Raw genomic sequence first — 10,635 nt, forward strand, 5'->3', positions numbered from 1 at the left:
CCGGTCCGATTGTGTGCGAGTCGATGAGAAAAAGACCCGACTTTTAAACACATTTAAACATCCTGAACATGAGTTCACGTCTCAATGTCTGGCTCCAAGTCTTCTTCAACGCAGCACGATGTTTATTTAGTGAATCAAGGCCCTCGACCAGATGAGCAACACAACCAGATGAGCAACACAACCAGATGAGCAACACAACCAGATAAGCAACGTTACCAAAGTTCTCTCATGCCAGGCTTTAGACGTTGTCTCGTGGGAAAGTGCTTGTTATTTGACATCTATAAATAGCTTTAAGAGTTCATCTTAAGGAATGTTTTGTATCTCAAACTGGATCCTCATTTTCTTCATAGATTAAGCCATAAATAGTATTAAATCAGTTAGCATTCCCTCCAGCAACTTTAACATGCTGATAACACACTTATGCATCAATAATAAGTCCTGCAAGAAAAAGAAAAGTCTATAAATAAGTGTATTTGTACACTGTGGCTACTTTTACTTAAGGAATCGTATACTTACACAACTGCTCTGAATGTATTATCCTAAATAATATCTGTATTAAATGTGTTTATAAATCAGACAATGTATTTATCAGAACATTTACCAGTGACAGTACTTCACTGTTCTGATACTAAAACGACACCAAACCAAATATATTTCAATATTTGAAGGTAAATATCTAAAATGCTGCAAGCAGAAACTATATTGTAACGATAGGAAGCTCACTACATAAAAGCTTCATTTAATTTGTTGTAACCAGACGAGGAAGAAGTAAAAGTGGAAATGGTGTCGTCCAAAAAACATTATAAGTAAATGTCATCAGTAAAATGTACTTAAAGGACGTAAAGTTAAAGTACTGAAAGTTCCATCGTGTTGTATTAATATAGAACATTACGTGCTATTGTACTTCATCAATCAGGTGGCCGTATTCTTGTGATTTAATGCAAGAGTTATGATGTAAAGAGCATCGCTCGTGTTTAATGCAATCATAAAATACTGTAAAATACACACACAATAGCTCCACTTTGACCCATTACACGAGTGAAAATGCTACTCGCAGAACATCCTCTTTCCTCTGAGTTAATGAAGCAATGCAAGTCGTGCAAGGGCAAAGAAAAAAAGAGAAGAAGAAGAAGAAGAACCCGTCTGGAGCAAACCACATCAGCTCTGGACTCGTTTCTGGTGACTCTCGGCGTGGATCAATAAATAACACGTAGCATTACCAGCGCCATCAATATTTCAAGAAAAAGTAGAGCATCATCATGCAGGCGCGAGTGCCACTTTCATCCATGTGATATCATTACGGCCCACTCCGGCGTTGAGGGTGTGCGGCGGTGATTTTACGGCTCCTGTAACTGTGATTAATGGTCCTAATCTGCAGGGACTATTTAATGACAGGGCGTTGCACTAGCTAAGAGTTTAAAGCAGGACAGAGCCGATGGATCGAGATATTTAATGTGAATCATACGCTTATATAAGCCAGCTTGCTTTAAGCAATTACACTGAAATCTTGCTGTTTTTCTCTGCCAGCTCAAAGTAAGTCATCCTACTAAAGATTCACTTTATGGTAAATGTACTTTTTTTTTTTTTTTTGCCTCTTGTCTTTTTAGGTCAGATCCAAAGAGTTTAATGTAGTCTGACCGGTTCCAGAGCTGTAAAGGATGAGGTATGGAGATAAGGCAACGGGTTCAGACGGCTTATCTTTGAAAAGAAGAAGAAAAAAAAATAAAACCCCTGATAGAGGCAGCGCCGGGTCTGACTGAGTACAGCAGCCTGTTAATGTTTGACAGGAATATCTGAAGCATCGATGAGCAGCTCTCAGAAAGACATCTCTCAGGGATGTAATTGGGGAACAAAGTCCATCAATCGTTGCCCGACAAAGTATCGACATGATCGGTTAGTCGTTTTGGGTCTGACATATTTCAGAAAAGGGGCTGAATTCACAGAAATAAAAAGGCCCTCGAGAACTAGTCCCTCTCTCGCTGACAGCCGTGATGATGTTTCTCAAAAAGCGAGGACGATAATCCTTTCATTCTCGAGCACGACGGGGCCTTGATGTGGACGTTTGATTCGCGTACCAAGACGTTCAGACATGAAACAAAACAATAAATTCCACTGTCGATTCCTTTCAGATCAGATGCAATCAAACCTGTTGTTTTTTTTGGGGTTTTAAACTGACACGTTCCAGGAAGCAGGTTCACCGAGAGATCCAGATAACTTTTGATGAAGTAACAAAACGGGGCCCCGCCTGAAATATGGGACAAAGAGACATGTTCTGCTTCCCAGAAGAGGACCAAGTAACCTTTAAGAGAAGATGTTTGAGGCAAATACTGGGAAAACAAAGTGGGAATGCTCCATAAGTACATAGAGGGAAGCCTCGCGCGGCGCGCTTCCTGTCGATCGTCCCAATGTCCAACATGTGACCCAGATGTGCACAGACCTGACCCCCCCGAGCGGGAGGAAACACACCAACAACCTCCACGCTTTCAGGACGCCTCAAATCAAGACGTCTTCAGCAGCTGCGGTCACATGACGCCGAGTGCGTCGCACCACTGTAAATACGCAGATTGTTAATCAATAATCCAGGTCTTTTTTTCCCCGACTCGGCAACTCTTGCTGGGGAAATATGTGGCGTCTGCAATCTAGATAGACGCCGTGCCTTCATATCTCATCTAAACTGAGGTGACTGCGGGTTCTTGAACTTGCGCAGGCTGTAACCTTTTAGTTGGGAAATAAAGACGAAGTAGCTTCAACAAAATGAGTCTCTCTCGAGAAGTTAAGCGCTCTAGTTGGTGAAGGTTTAAGGCCATTTATGGGTTTTAAACCTTCAACATCTGCCGTCAAACATCTTCTTCGTCTTCTTCTCGGAGTCACAACTGACTGTTATTTTGCTTATTATATTAAGTCCTTTTAAATAGGAACCTTTTATATCAGGTTACAAATCAAGAACCCCCCACAAAAATACAAACCAGGTATCAAATTAAACATAAAAATTAGGGCGACAATAATAAATAATCCCTGTGTGCAACCTCTAAACACAACTCAAACAATAAATAGGATTAGGGTGAGGTCTTAAAGGGCTTCCTCATTTAAATCGTGAAAAAAAACTACCATAAATCCGATTACAAATTACAGAAAAAAAGACACTCCTTGCAATCTCTTGGGACAGTTTCAGGGCTTTATGGGTTTCACAGTAACGTCTATGTTCTGCTTTGTCAACTCTTTTTAATGGTGCCAAAATATGTAACACATGTTGGGCTAAATCAACGAGGGGGGTTGTAGCTCAACATAACATAGGACTGTCCTGCTCACATCCCTGTTTGCCTATACTTGTGAGGACTGTAGTTTGAAAGCACAAAGAAGTACGACTCACATTGACGATGGGAGTGACAAAATCACTCATTAACTTCTCTCATGTGGCTCATAATCCGATGGCAGTTGGTTGGGTTGTTTGGTCAACGTCAATACGCTCCGATCACATGATCAATAAGAGGAGTTGTTGAGGATTAAACGCTCACATTTTCTCTTCGCTGCCTCTTTAATCATCACAGTTGTTATATGCAAATAAAAAAACATGAAAATGCTACGAAAGCTACATTTTTCTGGGGATTTAAACCCAAAGAAACTTGAATAAATATACGACGCTGTCGGCGGACCGTGTTCAAAGATCATGTTTGGGGCGATAATCTAATTGTGTTATACGGGCCTCTCAATAATTGAAGAGGCCCGGTTTCCCCCTCCCCGCCCGGCCCCGCGATGACATCAGCCCTGATTAGCAGAAGTGTGTGTGGATGGGAGTCAAAGTGCTGAGAGAGGCCGCGCCATAAACTGTGCTTCCATTACTGTACGGCTTAATTTATACCTCCGGTCGGGTCTCAACGCAAACAGCAAGAACAACAGAGGCCTAAAAAAAACAAGCTTTGACTTCACAGTAAGATGTTAACCGCTCCGTTGGAGACGATGCTGCTTTTATTCTAGAGTTTTATCGTCCTATAGAGCCGGATCCCTCTTCAAAAGCTGCACCCGAAGCTAAAGAACGACTCACGTTCAAGTCTTACCATCCCTGATAGACGCATGAGTGTATGAGCTTGTCATTTTTTGGGTACAAGATATGATCTCAATTACAAATGAACATGTAGTCAGAGGTGGAAGAAGTCAACACAATGTTGGAGCAATGCAAAGTGTATAAAGATACAATGATATTTGATCATGCATTCAAAATGTTACTATCAGCATCAACATAATATTAAAATACAAAGTTCTCGTTATGCAGACAGGCCCAAACCCCGACTGATATGATATATTATTGATGCATTAATGAGCTCATCGCGTTAATGTTGCCTCGGGCTTCTTCGTTTACTGTTTCCCCAAAGGGATCAATAAAGTCTTCTCTCTTTGTCCATAACAATAAATCATCATTATGTGTTGGTTTTTATTTTCTGTGATTAATACACGAGCCGCCGCGCTCCGTCCACGTGGAGGAAGCGTCTCTCCGTGTTGTAACTTAACCGTCACAGTTAAGGATCTGTGGTCTGTGCAGAGTTTCAAAGAGGAAACCCGCGGACGTGAAGGACGGAGCGACTCCTTCCCTCCAGCTTCATCCTCTTCCTCCTTCTGCTCGCGGTTTCCACTGCACCTTCCTTCTTTTCGTCGTTTGTTCTTTTGGCGCGCCGTGAAATCCTCGTCGCGCGCTTCACACTGTGCATCCACTTGAAATGCGCTTTTCCTCGGCTGACCTTTGACCTCTCGATTCTCAACAATTTCAGATTGGAAGACGAGCAATTTGTGGCTTTGCAGATACGAAGGCTTTTAGATCTAATCACTGGTGATTGAGGGTCACTGCGGGCCCTTGAACGTACAGGCGGGTTAATTAGGTTTATGCAACATGGAAGTCCTTTACTTATTCATTTTGAGTTGAAATAACGTCAATGTTAAGTATTAAATACATAAATGACTCTCAAGGAGTGAGTGACCTATGATTTATTGTTCCAGCTGACCTCCGTCTGACCTTCACAGTCCTCAGTAAACTTGAGCTCGTCCTTCATCCAATATAAAAGCAGTCGGATTGAAATCTCTTTCAGGGTATTTATGTTTCCATCATCTGAGGATGATAACTACGTTTAAAATCCAGGCTTGTGTTCCTCTCGTCTGGATTACTGTCACCCTCTTTACTTCAGCCTAGAAATCAATCCCATAAACTCGGGGATTTTACTTTGTGTGTTTGAAACCGGGATTCTTTCTGGTTTGTGACTAAATACACAATCAAACGGATTAAACACACCAATAAAAGGGATAATAATCAATGTTTTATACTTAAATTATCTTCTTGCAGTCTCATAATGTTTGTAGGATTTAGTGTTTGTACACGTTCAGTCAATATGGTTATCATATGATATGCTAACTTATTATACGAGCATTGGAACTTTGTGTTATTTATTGATATATTGATCTATTTATTTGATATTGATGCGCAGGTGCAGAGACAAATTGCATCTTTTTCTCTCTTCTCGTCCACATCACCTGTTGCTTTGCAAAGAAAAACGACCTTTAAGGAACTTTAAGAACAGCACGAGAATGCGGGGAAAACGCACAGGAAGTAGAAACCCGTCACCAACCGGACCGACGCCCTGAAACCAGCAGCACACTTACCGAGAGCGGACACCTCGCCGAGGGACGACAGCTGATCAAATCTATGTTTAGCTATCACAACACAGATGGGGATTTATGGACATTTCAAATGTCAAAGGCCACAGAGGAGCTGACCTCCGGGTTCGAATGCCGGGGGGGATTCATTGTGATGCTAATCCTGTTTCATCCAGTCGGACCCTAAAATAAACCCAGCGCGCTGAAGAATGAGCCGTAATCCCCACCGCCACCGAGCCCCATGTGTGCTCCCGTCCTGAGCCGCGATGTTATGTCACACTCGGTGCCGCGGAGCTGAAACAATCATGAGATGAGGGAGGGGACGCGAGCAGGTACGACGGATATCATGAAGGGATTTTCCGAAGGGATTTGAAATGTTTTACGCAGCATATAAACAATACAGCTGTGTGCACACAAACCCACGGGATCTGGGATGAACACACACACACACACACACACACACACACACACACACACAGAATGACGGATCATCCTCCCCTTGAATGTGAGCGCAGTTTAACGGTTTTAAATTGAAATGAAGGGTGGAACATTTTGGGATTCGCGGTGATTCAGTTTCTCACAGAGAATTACAACGCTCGTGTTGGTAGCTTAGCATAAAGACCCGAGACAAAGGGGGCAAACAGCTCGTCTGACTCGCGCCAAATGTCACAAAAAAATCCATCTACCCGCACCTTTAAATCCCATTTATTAACGTGTTACGTCTTGTTTGTTTAATGCGTGCAGAAATAGAGTTTACAAGAGGACAATTTGAGAGAAATTACACATTTTCTGACGGCTTTTGAAAGAATGAGGCCAACAGTTGACCTCCATTTCGAGTCTCTATGCTAAGCTAAGCTAACTGGCGGAAGCTCCTTATTCAACATACATTAGATCTTCACATTATCAAACAATAATGAGCATTTTTCTTACCACCATGTCAAATTGTTCGTTTAAGGAAATGAAAATGCAAAAGTAAAGACATTTATAGACTTTGTCCATTTAGAAAAGGCAATACATCAACATGTCTTTTCGTTACAAGCTCTTTATCAGGATTACCCCTCACAAATCTACGCACATATAGACTTTTTACTATACTTTTCCAAATGTATAGGCTGATGGAATTTGTGAGCGTTTATTTTTTTTTTCCCGTAAGGAGCTTTGGACCCAAAATGCCCAGAAAGCCCAGATGGCAACTTGATGAGGTAAAGAAATTGGGGTTGTGATCTCTGCAGTATATAGGACGGCAATAAAGCAGCTTGAGCCGTCATATGTGAGGCTCAACATGCTATAAACACAGCGACAATCCTCTTAGGCTCAGGTCCGACTCGACGTACATCTGCAGCGATGTAATGAAATGTATTTGGCCTCAAAGCTTTCCATGCGGAGCTATAAGGAGGAACGAACATGCGCCGCCATGCCGGGGATTACAAGATCACTTCATTTGGGCTGAAAAGGAAGCAAAGCTACTGTTTAGAGAACAAAAGAGATCAAAACTAGCCCGCGATGCTCAAATAACTCACTATAATAGCTGTCGGCTTTGCTTTCTTGGCTTTTAATCGGAGGTCGGACATCTGGCCTCGGGGCTTTTCATGTAATTGCTCTGCTTTTCTGAAGGGGACAATAGCATCGCATCTATACATCCTGATCAAATCCTCAGTGATTAACTAAATGAGCTCTTTATGAAATAGGGATCCATTAGAGGGGATTACTCTCCAACTTGATAGGTCATAAACCCGCTGCATGCATGTTGTATGCATGTACATGGGAGATCACTGACCTTCTCGCATTTTTCACGCTTTAATTTTTCGACGATGCGCCGCTCGGCTGCACCTGTCGTTGAATCCTGCAGATGTTAACCTCGCGATCACGACGATTGACGGCTGGATGACGGGATATCGTTGTGCGACTCTGCGGGATCATGCGCAAACAAAAAATGCATCATTTCGCGGGGAAAAGACGACGTTGCGTCGCAATCAACTTCTGGATTATTGGAGCGATATTGATTTTACAACCTGTCTGGTGTCCAGAAAGTTGAAAGTTTTTGGTTTTCTACCATTTTTCTGCATGTTAGCAGCATGAGCTCCAGACAGGAACCTCTCAGAAACTATTAGCGTGATTGCATTGGAGTTTTGCTGATGCCTGGAGGATAATTCTATATTTCTATATAATTCCTATAATTCCGACTTCGTGAGGTTGACATTCGTGGTCCAAAGTGAAATTGGAAAATCTTTGATTGACATTTCATTTGATGCAGAAAGTGAAGTTTTTAGGTTGAAGATGAAATGGGAAATAACTGTGTACAGTGGTTCAGGATACATTTTGAGGTATTTGTACCATTTTATTCGACTTCATACTTTTAATCCACTACATGTTGAAAGCCAAGATTGTATTTTTTTGTTATTATTTCATGATCCTTTAACATGAATTATTCCTATGTACACTATATTGTCTTTAGCGACATGTTGCTAATGAAACAAACAGAGCAACAAAGTAACATTTTCACAATATTTACATAAATCAATCACTCAATAAAATAGTTTTGCTGTTTTTTTTAATTTTTGGGAAGGATTATAAATCAATAAAAACACATCTTAGTTTAATACCTGCTTTTTATTTAGAATGAATTAATCATCTGATTCTGCAAAGTCACGGGAACCATTTGACCTAAATTTTACTTTTTTGTGGGATTTCCATTACACAACAATACTGTAGCAGTTATTACACAGTTATTACACTGCATTAGTTATTACAACGTTATTACACAGTTATCACACTGTATTAATTTGCATTGCATTGCTGCTCATTGTAGTACATGAATCAATGCCCCATAATGTTTAAATTGTATACCGGTTGTGTTGCATTGAGCATGTGCGTCGTCGTGCTTTTCTTTAGCGTATCAAATCTTAACACTTGACTTCCTCCATGTTGTTTTAGGGGTGACAATGAAAAGTACCACAACCCAGATTTCAAAGCAGTCAAAGAGATCCTTTAAATTATTCACGTCACATCCGCGGGCTTCAATCCAATATTCAAAGTGTGTTCCTCATGCCGCGGTCATCTTCAACGTGCAGCACACACGCATGAGGAACTCGCTCGGCACAGAGAACAACCGCGCCGAGCGTAACATTACCCCAGTTTTCAGTCGCACATGTGCATCGGCCGGAGTGGAAAGTAGTGTTGGGAGTGCACCGACGAGGCCGCGAGCAGATGATTTAGATCTGTGTTCGCACAGTGCCAAGGACTCTGCACCTGAGAGCAGCGCCAATTCAAATATAGCACAGGCTCTTGGGAAGAAGTTTCCTTGAAAAGCATGATTAATGGCCGTCCAGCGTGTTTCTGCGAGGCGGCATGGCGTGACTAATGCAAACAGGTTTTTTTTTCTTTTTTTTTTTACTAACAGACTAACCTTTGCTCAACTAGCACATACGGAAATCTATTTTTTTTTATTTTGGCTCCTATTTGACCTTTATGAAACTCAAGCGCGGAGTGAAACGTTTCACAACCACAGTCCCCTTTTCTTCTGCATGTCGACCAACACTAATAATACACGTTATTACCCAATTAAAATGGGATTAAACGGTACAGAAAGCAGCCCGCGTGGAAGTCAGACTTGTTGTCGGGTCGTTGCATCAGCAGAAGAGAGTTGGCTGTGCAAATTTGAGGCAGCTCTTTGAGCAAACAATGATATAACACTGTGCAAACACTCAGCGTATCACAATGTGTAGCAACACCGTGACAGTTCTGAGAACTGTTGGCTAATTTTGGTTCACATGTATTGAGGCGCAGCTGCACAGCAGGTTTCTACAGACAGATAGACGCTCTGGTGGAGATGTTTTCACTTGTTTTAGTCTTTGAGCTGAATGCAAACACAAGCATGGACGTCATAAATGAATGCAGTACACACTGTACATTCACTCTGTGTATGTATATTGTTTTATTTTATTATTTTCTAATAGAAGTATGTGTGTGTGGGTGAAGGGGCTACAGGTTACATGGATTTCGTACAAAACGGCCACTTAAAAAACTGCATTAGTGTTTTTCTCGGCATCTCCTTAAGTGGCGCTTGAAGCGGTCGAATCCCTTTAATTGTAAATATTATTGCACTCCGTTACCTGTTAGATGTTCATTGTCTAAATGTTAAATGTATGCACCTCCCGCCAGGACAAATTCCTTGTATGTAAAAGCTTAAACAGCAACAAACGGCTCTGATTCTCAGCAGCGCGTTAGCACGCTTTCATTTGCAGGTATTTCGTCAAACTATAATAAATATTATTCCAGCTGACCACCAGAAGTTCACCAGTGGCGGTGGCCGTGGATTTTCTACCTGTGCCTGCAGTGGATAATGTTTAACAGCCGCCCGCCACTGCGATTCACCCTCTGGGGACAACGAATGTCGAACCAAGTATCACAATAAGCTCTCCCACAGGCGCCATCGAGGTTCGCCACCAGAAGCAATAGCGATCTAAAAGCTAACTAATAGCGATCAAAAAGCTAACCAAGTTTTCTTGGTTACCAAGTTTCCTTGGTTAGCTTTTGATAAAATCAGCTGGATTTTGGGGGTATTTCACCAAGAAAACCTTCCCGAAACGCACATCGTCTGACCGGGTGGGTGCCGTTATCTGCTCTTATCTGGAGACAGGAAGTAATCGGGGTCACGGGAAATATGCTGCTGCTGATTTTGACAAACACAAGCGCCAGACAATTGTATAATCTAATCTCCAACCTAAACATTGAGGGGTGAGATTATACAGTTACTCGCTGGAGCTTTTGTTACAAGGGCGCTTGAGTCACGACCTCTAAGTCCCCATTTAGAAACAACTCCGGATGAAATTTGAACTCAGCAATTTGCATACGTAGAAATCCAGGTCAACGGTTATTTCTAAAAGCTCAACTTCATGTGGAAAAGTCCCAGCTCTGTGCCAGCCGACGTCTAGTCTCTCCTCATTCCTCTGAGTCAAATTCTAACGAAACGACCCAACAACAAGAGACCCTCGG

This window comes from Clinocottus analis, unplaced genomic scaffold (genome assembly GCF_023055335.1).
Source record: "Clinocottus analis isolate CAN_PGR_092001 unplaced genomic scaffold, fCliAna1.0.p SCAF_13, whole genome shotgun sequence".
Lineage (NCBI taxonomy): Eukaryota > Metazoa > Chordata > Actinopteri > Perciformes > Cottidae > Clinocottus > Clinocottus analis.